This window comes from Spinacia oleracea, chromosome 6 (genome assembly GCF_020520425.1).
Source record: "Spinacia oleracea cultivar Varoflay chromosome 6, BTI_SOV_V1, whole genome shotgun sequence".
In the NCBI taxonomy this organism is placed as follows: Eukaryota; Viridiplantae; Streptophyta; class Magnoliopsida; order Caryophyllales; family Amaranthaceae; genus Spinacia; species Spinacia oleracea.
The window spans coordinates 61068702-61084581 of record NC_079492.1 but is presented as its reverse complement, the minus strand read 5'-3'; the positions used below and the strand labels follow the sequence as shown (position 1 = coordinate 61084581).

General features: G+C 39.4%; 1 non-coding gene across 1 annotated transcript; it reads right to left on the bottom strand.

Moving 5' to 3' along the window:
- Nucleotides 1-13287: 13287 nt before the first annotated feature.
- On the bottom strand, nt 13288-13393 carry LOC130464618 (small nucleolar RNA R71). The gene has a single exon (XR_008924996.1). It is a non-coding gene; the product is annotated as a small nucleolar RNA R71 (small nucleolar RNA).
- Nucleotides 13394-15880: the final 2487 nt, after the last annotated feature.

Here is a 15880-nt window from a genome sequence, read left to right as displayed (position 1 = left end):
GCAAAGTATTTCAAAACACGAAGGAACTAAACGCAGGTAAACTCGCACCAGCTTGGGAAGGACCGTACTTGATCGATAAAATCGTTGGAAAGGGAGCATACATACTCGTCGTCAAAGACGGCAAGTCGGTCCCCCGAAGCTGGAACGCCACCCACCTTAAACTTTATCACTTTTGATCACTCGTCGTGCCCAATTTTATCAGTCGTCATCCTATCGTTTCTATCTTTTATTTATTTTTTATCGCTTTATTTTCATTCAGAATCATTACTGACTTAAGCATCGGAGGGCCGTTGGCATCCCCAACGGCCAATCTTCCTAGCAACCCATGTTTTCCTTTTGCAGAATGCACGACGAATAGCGAACTCCAACCAAAAGCGACGATATTGAACACAAAGTAAACCAGAAGCAACGACAAATAAACAAAGTAACACAACTACTGCTTTACATACACGCAATTCCGTCGATTCATTATCTACCATTTGTAAACGCCAGTTACGTCGCACGCAACAAAGAACCCAGAACACTATAAGAAAATCGCAAGAGAAAACACGATTGAAACACAAAACATACTTATCATACGATAAACAAACTGCGCAACCTCTAAGGCCACGACTTTCAAAGTACAAACCAAACACACACAAACACAAATTATCCAAAGCACCTCGTCGTCGCCATCGACGACGAGTAAAGACATTCAAAAACAAAACACAAAAACCAACAGAAAATATCCAAACTACTAACTATTACATGAAAGGTCCCAACCAACCAGCCATTACACTTGTTCTTCTTGGGCAGGAACCGGAATCTCTTGCTCCTGAAGTGGGGGCACGACGACGTCATCCGTAACCGTCGCATCTGCCAAAACCGCCCCTTGAGGAGCGACGACAGGAACATCCCCCTCGCATTGCTCCATAAGAACCTCCCTCCCTTGATCTGCAGAAGGAACGTCCTCAACCAGAGGAGTGACATCGACGTTGGCCACGCTTGTACCAGCAGTGTCAGCCTCCATCGCCAGCTTGTCCACATCCACCACCGGCACCGACAGCTCGTCGAGGGTACCACCGTTGGCCAAGTAGTCATCCACTTCCTTTTGGCATGGCCAAACACTGGTTTCCCCTTTAAGCATGAGAACATCATCTGTGCTCTCGTCCTCCACACGGCCAACGCCTCACAATCCTTGAACTCCTCTTGCAAAGAATCATATAAACTCCTTAGCCCTTCCATCTCCTCCACAGTCGAGGCCAATTCCCCCTTTACTTTCTCTAACTCCTTCGTTGCATCAGCAATCTGCGCGTCCTTGCCCTTCAGCTGTTCATTCTTTGACTTGACCACCATAGCGAGGTCGGTCGACTTCTTCTCGGAAGCCTACCACTTAGTTTCCCAAGAAGCCGCCGCCTTCTTCGCCACCGCCGCCTGATTCACAGAGTTGGTGAGCTCGTCACACAGCAGAAAACACTGCCTATGCACGGCTAGGGCAGCCTGAGACGCCTGCAAAAAGAAACATGTCACAAGGCAACAAATGACACACGACCAACGTACACATATCATGAACTAAATAAAATAACACACGACGACCCAAAGCAAAAAAACTTACCGGCAGACTAAGTGCAACAGCGTCCGACGCGACAGAGAGAGAGGCACGACCTCGTGATAGCGCTGATACGTCGAAGGCAAAATCAATCGATCCGCATACGGCCAAACGACGGCACCTTCGCCATCACCCAAGACGTTCGGGGGCAGAGTGACAACTGTATCCCCAACAAAGCTCTTGACAGCAGGACACTTCTTGGCCGACGCAGCAGGAGGCCTAGTAGCGGCGACAGCAGTCGACGACACCTTAAACGGCTTCGGAGGCGACGACGACGCAAGAGGATGAAAACCTTCACCCCCTATGACAACAGGCATCTCAGGCGACGCACCTATCTGAAAATAACGAGGCACAAGAGACATCGCCTGGCTACCAGACGCAGCCGACGAACCTTGCCCACCAACAGCATTGTTCGATCTCAACCGTTTCCTCGCCCGCTCCATCATCTCGCTTTGCGACATCCTCGCCACCGGCTTGGACGAAAGCGTATGTTCTTCGACAAACAAAAGATGAAACCATTAGGAACCTATCCCAAACACCGATACCAAAAATAAAACAAACAAAATACCTGAAGTGTCAGCCATGTCACCCTCTTCCTCCTCCACAGACGACGAATTCGCGACTACCTCCTTAAATAAATCCAACTTCCTTCGGCGACCAACTAAGCAAACTGTCTCTTCCTCAGCCCCTTCCTCGTCAACGTCACCAGCCTGACGCCCCTCCTGACTTTCCAAGCGACCTCCGTCACGACTAAACGACCTATCCTCGACAGGGCAACCCAAAAACCTCAAATACTTGTCGTGAGAATCCGAGTTCAAACCAGCCAACGATGTGTCAACAACTGCAAAACAAAGCCAAGTAAGACAACGTTCAGTAAAATATCAGGAGCCGAGAATAAGAAAACATAAATTACCTTCCGTCGTCCACCCTTCAACTAAGAAATTCCCTACTTCTCCCAAAGACGCCTTGCTAACATAAACAGAACGACTCTGCCAGCCTCTATCATTCACAGCCAACCCGATACCCAAGTTCTTTTTCCCTTTCTTTGTCACCAAAGTATAGCGACTACAATCCTTCAACGATAAATAGTAAGTATGCATCAGATCGGCCAAATCAAACGGCACTCGCCAACCCGAAGTAACCTTATGCACCACAGTGAAAATACGCCAGATCTGAGGCATCAATTGACCTGGACTCAAATGGAACACCTCGACAAAAGACCTAGCTAAAGGCGTAAAAGGAAACAAAAACCCCAGTGTAAACGGGTACTTGTACATAAGTACATAGCCTTTTGGGCAATTCAAGGCCTAGTCTTCCTGGCCGGGAACTCTTACTTCGGCCGACGGCGGCAGACCGGCAAGAGTGATGAAAGCCATCGGATCTTCAACAGTAGAGTAGATCGGGTTGAGCGATTTAACCCGACTAACTCCAGCATCTCCCTTATCTTTAACCGCAACTGACTTTGCTTTGACCATCGTTCTATTAATTTCTACAAGAAAATCAAAGAAAGTAATCGGAATTTACCTGGGTTCGGCTAACTCGAAGCAAAGGAAACGATTCCTCTCCTTTTTTCTCTCTCTTATGCTCTAGATCTGAAAATTTTCTTTTGAAAATTCTTATGGAAATTTATTGCATGTCTCTAACTTCTATTTATTGCCTTTAGATTCCGCAGCGGTTTCCCACGATCGAGGTGGTTGCAGTCAGTTTATGTTTTGAATTTAAATTGTTTCTTTTGCTCTGTGCCACTCCGCAAACTCACAATTGGGGGCAAACTATTATCCCACTTTTTGGACTCACGACATAACTACTTTGACGTTTGATCATGTCGTGTCTTCAAGGCATTGTCGTGTCACAGGTAGCATCGTGCCAAGCGAACGTGTCGAGTGTGACGACAGACGACAAGGTTCAGGCGACACAAGACTAGCGACGAAGTATTGGCGACAAAGGAGTAACGACGATCGACAGGAGGATAAGCGAAGATAGGTCAAGATTTAAGCCCAAAGCCCAAAGATAGGCTGCGCCATCACATAAGTAGAAGGAGTCCAGGAAATTACCAAGAAGCACGGAAGTTGTTGGAGACTGAAAAAGATCATGGGCAACGGTCAGTAGAAAATCCCTATCTTGTAGGGATTCTTCTAACCAACGAAGCCAGGGTTCTCTACGTATAAAAGCTCATCGGCAATATATCAGAAGACACAAGTTAACAAAATCTCTCAATACTCAGCATTATTTACTTTCATACTTGAAAGGAATTCCTTGTATTAGTTATTTTGATTAGGCATAAACGTTCATAAAAATTACAGAAGATACTTAGTGGATTGATAGCCTCATAGCTATCCGTGGTTTTTTACCTTATTCCTGGGTTATCCGCGTCAATACTTCTCTGTGTCGTGTCTCTTTTACTTGCTTTATTCGTTCATTGCTTAGTTAGTGTCGACCCTAGCCGAAAGTCGCCCCTAGACAAAGTATGGCATACACAGTGGGAAAAGAGTTGTTCCCACGTTTGGGGTTCCTACGTTGTTACACTACATGTTCTACTGGGAAGTGGGCTACAGTGTTGGGTCGTTTGGCAATGATCATTTGGGCACTTTGACTGTATAGCAGATTGAGATTCGAGAGTTTTACATATATGTCATACTTTCTCCATTCGTTTTTGGATGACATAATTATTTTAATCATGGTTGTTAATGTTATATTTCAATTATTAGTATCTTTTATTATTAATGGATAAAAATTATATAAAGTTCAAGTCGATTATAACAAGATTTCACATGACTATATTATAAATTTATATAATGAGTCGATTATAAAAAGACTTCACATGACTATATTTATTCTTAATCGGAGTATAAATTACAATTAATAGTTAAAATAAATTATATAAATAATTGCAAAAAGTCAAATTACGTCATCTAAAAATAACGGAAGAAGTATATTCATATGCCTTCTTGTACTATCCATGGGTTGTCCAGGTATTCTGCATGTAGACTTTAATACTTTATGCATGTGTGAAATGAAATATATTAACCAAATATTGTATTAATATTAATGTGAACAAAAAATTTACCTATTCTCCAATAGCCCAGTTAACAAGAGGTTGGATGTTGATTATACTCCCTGCGTTTCTTAATGCAAATATTGACGGTGAATTGGAAAATTTGAAATTAACAACATTGTAATAAGTAATACTGGTAAAAAGTAATACTGGTAAAAGTAAGCGTTCTGATCAAATCTTATTTGGTTTGGTCTTAGCTGAAATATATTTTTTTTTTCATCGGATTTGAACTTGTCTTTTCTAATCTGATTACATTTGAAATAAGTAATAAGGTCGTAATTGCTTTTGAATTAAAATGAACGAAACATAGTTTGAACCGTAGACGAAACTAGATGACACTACAGCTAACACAAAACGAAGTCGACTTGGCCCAACCTTAATCAAATTTATCTAAAATCGACTTGTTTTCCACAATAAGTTTATTTTCATTATTAGACGTAAAGTTTACCTGATTTAAATGGACGCGATTTTTTTATAAGGTAAGAAGAATGACCATATTGAACCATCATCTATCTCAAATTAGTCAGCCTGACTACGTAGGTAATGTTTGAACCACTCTGAAGCATAATGTAGTTGATAGACTCAAACTTGTTACCTCCAAATAACAAGGTGAGTATATCATAACCAAAACCAACCTTACTCCAATATGACTTGTATCTACATGGACTCGACCCAACTCCTACGTGAACCAAAACAAAGCTTACTCCAATATGACTTGTATCTTCATGGACTCGACCCAACTCCTACAAGAACGGAAAGTGATACGCTCGGCTCATCTATAACTTACCTAATACCATCCACGTGTTAAACTCAGGGGCTAAGCCATAAATTTTTTGCTAGGGGGACCAATCTTTATCTTAAGGAGTACTAAATTAAAATAGTAGACCTTTAATTTACGAGGTCTTAGTTATTTATAGTCTTTATATTGTTCGAATAATATCAAAATGTCTTATAATCATGAAAAATAAAATATTCTGAGCGAAATAAAATGTTTTTTTATAAAATACTTTGTAGAAAAGCAAGTGTTGGAGGCTCGAACCTTAGACTTCATGACATTACAAGTTACAACAAAAAACAAAGTGCTTGCTAACAACTCAGCTAGCTTAGTTTTATTTATTTATTTACAACATTAATTATATAACTAACTAGTATAATACCCGTGCAATTGCACGGTTAAAAAAAGTGATAAATATATGTTAGTATTTCAATCATATTCCTAATTATTCAATCTTCATTTAATACTCTTTGATGGTTTTATTATTGGTGTATGCTTTAAAACACTAAACTTATAGTTGTACCCTTTATTATTATTTTTTCTTTCATAAAGTAAATTATGTATTCCAAACATCAAAAATCACCAAATATAAAATCCTTGAGGTAACAGTTATACTGCATGGACCAAACTAACCTGACCAAACAACTTATTATATAGATTCTATCCTACATCCTTTCTACTTGCTTTCTTCCCTGTAACATGTACAATTCTGTTTTTACAAGAAATTTAATCTCTGATATAGGTTTACTGTTAATCAACTACGATATTTTTGTTTGAATTTTCCATACTCATTTTTTTAAAGTAAAATATGCATGTGGTCAATCTATATTATTTTTTGATTTTTAAGGTAACTTTACCTCTGAAATGGAACTAATTTTCTTTCATAATTAGTGTAAAAACATACAATTACAACCCCCTCTAAATAAGTGCCTATTTATTTTTTATATATATATAGAAGGACAATTTGGTAATATTAATCCAACCTTTGGCCGATTTTCTTTTATTAATCCCACCTACGACATATTTTTTTAATAATCTCATTTTTACTACCCTACAACTTTTATTGGACTTAAGTGACCGGTAATCGGTGAAAAGGTCAACGGGGTGGTGATGAATTGATGATGATGACTGAATATATCGAAGGAGAAGAGAGAGAGAGAGAGTACTGCCACGTAGAGAAATATTACCGCATACAACATGTTTATGACTTGTTGGGCCCAATAAAATTCGTTGGGTATTAAATGTGGGATTATTAAAAAATATATCGTAGGTGGTGTGAGGGGGTCGAAAAAGCACGAGGCTAATGCATGACCTCGTCCCTCGTGGGCGTGACGTCGTCAGATCAAGTGTAGTTAGATTTCCTGTGAGTTTACACCCAATCGACTAGTAATATAGGAGTCTCCATTCAGTTTTTAAGGACAATGAGAAAAACTGACAAAACCCGGTTATCGTGACATAAAGGGAGTGCAATTATGTTCGACCACGACGCCCATAGGTTCCCTTGTGATCCGTGGTGTGGGGATCGCTCAACGTACACCCGCAGGGCAGAGATTGAGAGTTCGGGGGACTGTAACTACCGAGAGGAGTGCTCATCGATAACTCCAGAGGCAGGTTATCCTTACTAGCTCAGCATAAATAATTGAAGGGACATGCGTTTAAACTATTAAACTATTCTGAATTGATTTTAGCAATATGCAACACATAATACTAAATCGATCGTGATTATCTTATTTAGATTGATTTAAGGTACCTAGCATGATAATTCAATTGTCCAAGGTATTATCTTATTAGGCGTGATAGATCAATCAAGTTAATAGTTTGACAATTTTCTAAAAGGGTGATGAAAGAGATTAAATCATATGAGGGACACATTACAACGCACCCTTGAGAGGTGCGTTACGGTTCTCAGAAAACTAACCACTTGGATTTGCTATTTCTCCTTTTATTTAACGGAAATTTCATGAAATGCCCTCGAGTTTTGCCATAATTCACCAAACGCCCATCAAGTTTCAATAATTCATAAAATACCCCTCACAATTCGTACAAATACCCAACATACCCTTACTAATAACGGGCCGTTAGTCCGCCGTTAGCCAAGTTTCCAATTCACTCAAATGCCTCTATTCTGAAACTTATTTCACCAAATGCCCCTATTATGAAACTTATTTCACCAAATGCCCCAAATTTAAATATAGTTATTCTGATGTTCCGACGGCTAGTTTTTGTGTTTGAAAAGTGGTTCTTGGTCATGGTTGGCTATAAAAACCCCTTTGCTGAATGGTTCTTGTATTTTAGATGTTATTTTTTGCTAATTTCATAAGATTTGTGTCATGAGTTTTCTTTCAAAATCATCTTCCACACCCAATGAGTCCACATATATTAGGGTACCTAACAAATTTTGTTATTGTGGTAGGAATGGAGGTTGAAGTGGTGTTCCACAAGCTCTTCTGGATAGCTGCTAATGCTTTTTGGGGTAGTTTTGTGCACATCTGTTTTGATCTTGCACATATTCATTGAGTAGAAAATAACATTAAATGTAGTTGGTGCAAAGATGTTTTGTAAGTGAAGCTAAAAACAGAAATGCTTCCCAGTTCGGTATTTTGTGTAGATTATGCAACATCAATTATTTATGAAATGTGAATTTACTTGTGTTTACAATAAATGCAACATTAATTATTTGTTTCTCATTACTTGTGTTTACTTCATGATTACAAACAGTAAAATTACAAACATCAATATCCCATTTGTATTACAAATTTGACTACTTTTTGTTGTTGTTTTAGCTTCTTCTTCATTTGCTTCAATTCTTCTTGCATCTTACTGTTTCGCCTGTTTTCAATACTTTCTCCTTCGTCTAAGCTTCCCCCGGATTGTCCTTCGTGTTGTTGCCCCTTTGTTTTCTTGCTCAACTACTACCTTGCACCATCTCAGATTGTTTCAAGGATCACACTTGTAGTACAACCTTTGTGGATTGAATGTTGTATCAGAGCTTCGAATGACAAATTTCCTACCACAATAACAAAATTTGGTAGGTACTCTAATATATGTGGACTCATTGGGTGTGGATGATGATTTTGAAAGAAAACTCATGACAAAAATCTTATGAAATTAGCAAAGCAAATCAAAATAACATCTAACTTACAAGAACCATTCAACAAAGGGGCTTTTATAGTCAACTGTGACCAACAGCTACCTTTCAAACACAAAAACTAGTCGTTGAAACATCAAAATAGCTATATTTAAGTTTGGGGCATTTGGTGAAATAAGTTTCAGAATAGGGGCATTTGGGTGAATTGGAAACTTGGCTAACGGCAGACTAACGGTCCGTTATTAGTAAGGGTATGTTGGGTATTTGTACGAATTGTGAGGGGTATTTTATGAATTATTGAAACTTGATGGGCGTTTGGTGAATTATGGAAAAACTCGGGGGTATTTCATGAAATATGAATCTCGGGTTTCTAAGCAGTGTTCAAGAAATTAGGCTTAATTCATCAGCTTCAAGGGGTAGGATGCGTTCTGTTTGACTTTTGGGTCGATTGCAACAGAACGCCAGATCAATTTCGCAGCGTGAGGCTAGGCTTAAGGCTAGAGTCAATACTCAGGTCAGGAATTGTGTGTTGTGTTCACGTCGGTTTTGAAGCTGTATTTATAGGAAAAGAGTTTGTGGAAAGATAGATTTTTAGAATACGAATCCAAAAAGAATTCGGAGACGACACGGCCCCAAGTATTTTCAGCGCCCAGGGCTGGGCGCCGAAGATTTCGGCGCCCAGACCCAGGCATTGAAAATAGGATCTGAGCCGAGCCTTTTTGTCAGATTTGGACTCTTAAACAAGGAGCTTTTGAGACTTATCCGAGTTTCTTAGTGCGTATTAACTTATGACGGAATGCGTCTGGGCCCGTTACGAACTCTAGGTTCGTTAGGAATTTAATTAATACATAACTCTTATTTCTGAATTATAGCAGGAATAGAATTCCTTTTGCCAATTCTATCTCTTTTAGGACTTATGTTGGAGTGCAACACCTAATTCTGACAGATTTCTATCTTTTATGACTTTGCCACTTTTAACAACTACTTCTTACGGCAGTTACTATTCTTAGCAGGTTTCTATAAATAGCAGTTTTGGCTGAAATGAAAGGGTGATTTGAGATTCGTTATTTTATAGGAGATGCGTTGCCAAGTGGAGATTTATGTTCTCATCATCGAACCTTCCCTTTGGGGAATGGGGACAAAAGTAGGTGTCTACAGGCGGGCTTAATAAAAGAAAATCGGTTAAAGGTTGGATTAATATTACAAAATTTCCCTATTTAGGAATAGCCAATATGACGTCTAGTACTATCCAATGAAAAAGCCTAAAAATGAATACTTCGTATTTTGTGATGGTATAGATGATTAATAATATTGTAAAACTATTTTGGAAATAAAACAATAATATAATCATAATGTTTGAAAATATCCTAAAAAATTCAAATTCACTAAAATAATAATAAAATATTAAAATAATTTTCTCATGTGACCACTTTGCTAAAAGTTTATCCCCGGTAGTGGCTATCGTAATGTTTGGAAAAATGTCCTCCTAAAATTTACCAATTATTTCGTGCTAAAAAATAGGTCTAAGATGCACTATGATAATTTTATTTCGATGATCACAAATTTAGATGTTTAACTCATTCAACACAAGTTTTAAAAAAATTACACTCTATATTCACAATCATTGAATATGCAAAGTTTCACATCAAACTTTGGATTTTAGGCTAGTAATGGAATGTTATCCATAATTATCAATACGCTAGTAATGGTAGGATTTGGTTTACCTGGAATCCTAGAGTGGTGAATGTTACTTTTATTGATAGTTGTGAGCAAGCAATATGTGTCAAGACTGAGATTATTGGCACTAATATTTCATTCATTATTATTGTTGTGTATGGCTGTAATAGTCAAATTTTACGGAAATCTTTGTGGGATTTTCTCTCTAAAATTGTACAACAGTGCAATGAGCCATTACTTATTAGTGGTGATTTCAATTCGGTCTTGCTTACTGATGATAGATTGAATGGAGGTGTTATTACTTCTACTAAGATTAGGGATTTTGAGCAGTGCATTCAGACTAACGAATTATTTCAAGTGAACACAGTTGGTGCTTATTATACTTGGTGTAATAATCAGCTTGGCTCTGACAGGATAGTTTCCAGAATTGATAGATGCTTGGCTAATCACCTCTAGTTAGACAAGTTTCACATGGTGACTGCTGAAGTCTTGGATAGGAATGTTTCCGACCATTGTCCTATTCTGATAAACTTTGACAACACTCAGGTGAAGGGGCATAATCTGTTCAGATTTCTTAATGTGTTTAATGAGGCAAAGGGGTTTATGAAATTGTTGATGCAAACTGGAAACTTCAGCAACATCGGCACCCTCTCCTGGACATTTGGTTTAAACTGAAGCACTTGAAACCTGATTTGCGGCAACTAAATGTCAAACACTTCAAGGGTGTGACTCACAAAGTTAAAAATCTGAGAGAAAAGTTAAAGCAGACCCAGTATTGATGAATCATATTTCTATAGGGTATTTTAGGCTCATTTAGGTTGCATTTTTAGGCATTTCTCTCATAGTAGTTGCATTTAGAGTCATTATTGCATAAGTCGTCGTTATCGTACTCTATTATGCTCCGTTTGTGTTTTCTTTGATATTTCAGGTCATTTTACAATCATTTGGATGTTTCAGGAGATTTAGAGGTGGGTCGAATGACTATCGGATGGTTCGTATTGAAAACGTCGTGTTTGATTGGAAAATGAAGTTTTCAGAAATGATTTGCGGAAGTTCCGGTTCACTTAGCTTGATTTATTCGGCCATCGAGGCAATTCGTTATTTTGGATGACACGGGGCTAGTTTCCGATGCTCGTCATAAAATCTCGGTAATGTGGGAAGCATCGTCACAACATCGTACCTGAATCGTGCAATGTGCCTACAACGAAGTGCTTTATGCCCACATCTAGCGTGTTGAGGCCACACCCAGCCCGCAGCCCCGTCGCCTCGCTAAACAAACTCTGCCATGCTCACAGCGATGTGCTGCGCCCACATCGCACACTTTCTTCTTCGATGCGCCCACAGCCCGCGCGCTGCGCCCACAGCAGGATCGTTGCGCCCACATCGCACTCACGCTTTGCATAAGCAACTGCTGGCCTGCCCACAACGCAAGGCTGCGCACAGAGCGCGCCCAAGCCGACGAAGTACCATATTGCATACGTCTCTCTCGCCGTCGGTTTTTCATCGCCACGTCATCACGCCATCGACCAATCATTGACGACTTATATTTTTATTTTCTCATTTATTTATTTATTATTATTTCAGAAAATAGGAAGCCTATAAATATTGAAGGGAATTATTTTCCTAGGGCTCTCTTGGATGTTATTTTCTTCCTTAGAATTCTTTTTCACGTTATTTTCTATTCTTTCTTTTCTATTGTTGAACGCTTTGTTTCTGATATCGTTCATTCATCAATCTAAGGTAATTTCATAGTTTCTCTTGCTTTAATTCAAATTTATTATTTTCGTTCTTTAGATTAATTCGTTCTTTGATATTATGAATTTCATTCTTATTATTTGTTCATGATTGTTAAATTAATTATGAGCGAGTAGTCATTTTCTAGGGCTAAGTAAGGGAAGCCATGTTTATACCATAATCGTTATGCATTAAAGTTTGTTAATTCATAGATTATGATTGAGTAATTCCAATTTATTTGTTCTTAATCGTTGATTCATGTTATCGGCCAATTTCATGGATTAATTATCTAGCTAATAGGAATTAGAATCGAAAGATCGTGTTTTTAGAGGCTTGGTACAATTGGAAATTCTGATTATGTTAGCGATCGTACTGCATATGTTGAGTTGAAAGTGTTAAGACCCGACCGTAGGATTAGCATGTACTTTAATTACTCGGCTTAGTTTATTCATTGTCGAATTGATTTGTGTTCTTGGATTGGTATAAGCATGGTAAACTGAACAGACGTCCTAGACCTTTAATTCATTGATAAATTCTCATTTACATTATTTCTTTAGCTTTATTAGTTGATAATATCCAAAATCAACTTTCGTTTACTGAAATAGTTTATTTAATTGGGCAAAAACTAATAGAACTTGTTTCCCTATGGGATCGACCCGTATTTGCTAAGTATCTGCTAACAACAGACACCGTGCATTTGCGGTATCACTTTTTAATCTATCAAGTTTTTGGCGCCGTTGCCGGGGAGACGGCTAGATTCTATTAGTTTTAGTTTGATTATTTGAACTGTTTCCATTGTCTCATTGGAACTCTCAGTTCCAATTGAGGCAAATCTCACTGCGTTTTCTTTCGTTGTTGTTTAAGCCCAGGTCTGCCAGAACGGGTACCTTGGTTCCTCCCGATCCCGATCTTGGAAAGACCCTTCGTCAACTAAAAAAGCACCAGAAGAAGAAGAAGCAGTCAGGGTCCCAAGACTCACAGACTCCACCGAGTCACACGATGTCTAAATCCCTGAAATCATATAGGGTTCCCTCCTCGAATAGTGTTCCTACTGGGCTTACAATGCCAACCATTGAGGCAATCAACTTTGAGATCAAGCCCGCTCTAATCTCCATGGTGTCACAAAATCAATATGGTGGCCATCCATCTGAGGAACCCACCAACCATTTGCAGAAGTTCAACCAACTGTGTGGTACTATCAAGCATCGATCAAGGGGTCACTCAAGACCAATTGAAAGTCATGTTGTTTGGTTTTAGCCTTCGTGATAAGGCTGAGGCTCAGACATGGTTGGATGATGTCAAGGAGACAGAGTGGAGTGCTATTTCACAGGCCTTTCTAGAAGAATTCTTTCCACCCACCAAAACTGCTGAAATAAGGCATAAGATGACTACATTCACTCAAGAACCTGGTGAATCACTTCGAGAAGCCTGGGATAGATTCAAGGCTTTGCAGCGGTCGTGTCCGCATCACAACATTGAAAAATTGTTCTTGGTTCAGATTTTCTACCATGGTTTGCAAGATGAATCAAAGAACACGGTTGATTCTGCTGCTGGGGGTGTTTTTCTTGACAAAGAAGTGGATGCAAGTTATGATTTTCTTGTCAATCTAGCTGCCAATCATTATAGCACTACCAGAACCACATCAAAGAGGGGACAGATGGACGTTGACGCCTACTCTCTATTGTCCTCACAAGTGGCAGCCTTGAACTTAAAGATTGATTCTTTGAAGGCTCCTCAGTCTGGTACTCCCCCAATGAGTATCAATGCTATGTCTAGTGTAACTCCAGTGACAACTTCTTACTACGAAGTATGTGGCATCCAAGGTCATTTTGGTCATGAGTGTCCTTATAGTCCGCATGATACCACGCAAATGGAGCAAGTGAATGCTTTTCAACAGAGGCAACCTAATGACCCATATTCCAATTCATGTAATCCGGGTTGGAGGAATCATCCAAATTTCTCATATCGGGGCAACAATGTTCAGAATCCTCAACCCCAGCAACAATGGTCACAACCACAGTTCCATCCACCTCAACCGCATGTTGCTAGGCCTCCAGTTCAACAAGGAGCCTCACATAATGCTCCCCCGGGATTTAATAGACCCCCGCACCAAGGATATCAGCAATAACCTCCGCAGAGCAATGCCACTCCTGAGCCTAACATGAGTGATTTGTATAAGCTCATAGCGAATATGCAAAAGACCTCAGAGATTGCTCAAAAGAACCACGATGAGAGCATAAAGGAGTTGAAAAATCAAAATAGAATGTTGGAGAACCAAGTTGCTCAACTCGCTGATACTTTGTGAAACTTCCAGGGCAATCTATGCCGTCTCAAGATCACACTAGAGAGAGTTCTTGTGCCATTGTTCTTCGGAGTAGTACTACATATGATGCCCCCTTGGTACCTACTGATTTTATAGATATTGAAAAGGGGAGATAGGAGGCTAGAAGAAAGAAGGAAGGATTCAAAGAGAAGGTTATTGATGATTCTCGCCCTTTTGTTCCTCGAGTGCCATTTCCTCATCGACAAAATAAGTCAAAGGGTGATCATCAGTCTGGTGAAGAGGCATATGTTGAAAGAAAGATTGTGGATGTAGAGGTCAAAACCCCGGGTGTTGAGGATGAAATAGAGGAGAAGGAGAGCGGCAAGGAGAAGGTTACTGATTCTCCCCCTTTTGCACCTACACTACCATTTCCTCACCGAATGCAGAAAACAAAGGTTGATCAGCAATTCGATAAGTTCTTGGCTATGGTCAAGAATCTCGAGGTAACGATTCCTTTCACTGATTTAATATCTTAGATTCCTATGTATGCAAAATATTTAAAGGAATTAATCACTAAGAAAAGGGATCTTGGTGGTGTAGAGAGAGTGGCTCTAACTGAGAAGTGTAGTACTATGTTACAAAATAAGTCTCCTCCTAAACTAAAGGACCCCGGTAGTTTCTCCATCCCTTGCCATATAGGTGCTTTATTCATTGATAAGGCTCTATGTGATTTAGGTGCTAGTGTGTTCGTCATTCCCCTCTCTATTTATAAAAAGTTGAACATGGGAGAATTAAAATGTACCACCATTACTCTTCAAATGGCTGACCATTCTATTAAATACCCCTTAGGTGTTCTAGAAGACCTCCCCGTGAGAGTAGGTAAATTCTATATTCCTGTAGACTTTGTTGTGCTTGACATAGTAGAGGACACCCAGATTCCAATAATCTTAGGAAGACCATTCCTTCATACTGCGGGGGCAGTTATTGATGTTAAGAAAGGGAAGCTAACCTTGACTGTAGGGGATGACAAGGTGGCCTTTAACCTGTCTCATGTGATGAAAAGTCCAATGCAAGAAGTGTCTTGTTCTTTGAATACCTCTATTGCTAAGTTTCCTCATTCCAGTTCTAGAAATCTTTCAAATAATGCACTTGGCTTGAAAGGGTTTGCAGGTGATGATGATCCTGGAGATGCAGTTGATGCTAGTCCAAAAGTTGGAACAAGAGGTTCGGTACTCGATGGCACCGGGTTTTGTGCCCCTGATCGGTGAAGTTGTAAGTTTTCTCTTCCCCTCACTTTGGTTTTAATGTCGTGTTTTGTGTAGTGGGGACACTGCATCATTCTAGCTTGGGGGAGGGATATTCTATCCTTTATTGCTTTCTTAGTGTAATTTTATCGCTTTTTGTCGGTGTTGTACGCTTTGTACCATCCATTAGGGGTGGGAATTTACGTTCAACGAAAAAAAATGTACTGCTTTCCTAGTGATATTGATTAATTTAGTTGTTTTTCTTTACTTGCATTCATATGTCTTTATACCCTGCATAGTGAATTTGACTTTCAAACCGTGTCCAGACTTTATTTGACTCTCGTGAACTTCTTTTGAACTTAGCTATGATTCTGAAATTCAATCGGTTGTGTTATACATTGATAACTGCTTGGCATTGTGTGAACCAATTGAATGGTATGCGGTAAGATGTTGGTC